This window comes from Myotis davidii, unplaced genomic scaffold (assembly GCF_000327345.1).
Source record: "Myotis davidii unplaced genomic scaffold, ASM32734v1 scaffold13, whole genome shotgun sequence".
Classification (NCBI taxonomy): domain Eukaryota; kingdom Metazoa; phylum Chordata; class Mammalia; order Chiroptera; family Vespertilionidae; genus Myotis; species Myotis davidii.
Genome location: NW_006286243.1, coordinates 2,988,720 through 2,989,303, shown reverse-complemented (window position 1 = coordinate 2,989,303; position 584 = coordinate 2,988,720). Strand labels below are relative to the sequence as shown.

General features: G+C 59.1%; 1 protein-coding gene across 2 annotated transcripts in view; it reads right to left on the bottom strand.

Annotated features, from left to right (window-relative positions):
- The window catches only part of ELK3 (ELK3, ETS-domain protein (SRF accessory protein 2)), a 63,880-nt gene extending 63,296 nt beyond the window's left edge, over positions 1-584 (bottom strand). Inside the window, exon 1 of one of the 2 annotated variants that reach the window (XM_006757625.2) lies at positions 293-584. The gene's annotated coding sequence lies outside the window, so the exon portion shown is untranslated. The remainder of the gene's footprint in view (positions 1-292) is intronic. The other variant, XM_015559989.1, reaches the window with a different exon arrangement.

Below are 584 nucleotides of genomic sequence, written 5' to 3'. Positions count from 1 at the left end.
CTCCCGACTCCCTTCCAGAATCCGAGCATCAGTGCCACTGCCTCCCCCAGGGGCGCCCCAGCTGGCAGGTCAGCGGTGGTCCAGCCTCCGGGAACGCAGCCTGCTCCAGTCACAGTTCCTCCTAAGGTCCCCCAACCTCACCGTCCCCTACACCCCCTCCCGGCCCGCAGCTCATCCCGCGGCGCCCACCGCCCAACCCCCACCAAGCCGAAGAAAAGAAAAGGGGGGAAAAAAACGCCCCCAACGAAACTTTGCAACTGTCCCAGCAACAGGCAGAAGCCCTGCTACCTACCCAGATGTGGGGGAGCTTTCGAGATCCTTCTTCGGGGGAATTTCTAGGAGGAACCGGGCGAAAGCCCCCGACTTTCCATGCTGACACGCGTCTGCAGACGGTCTGTTGCTCTTGTAATGAGATCCTGATTTTCCCCCCCCTTTTTTTTTTCTTTCTCTCGCTCCTCTTTTTTTTTCCCCTCTGGTGTGTGTGAGAGCAGGAAGTTGGAGCAGTCAGGCCGAGCCGGCTCACTTCCTTTACTGCATTATTCCCCAGGCGGTGTGCAGTCTGTGTAAACAGGCTTTTCCGCCCC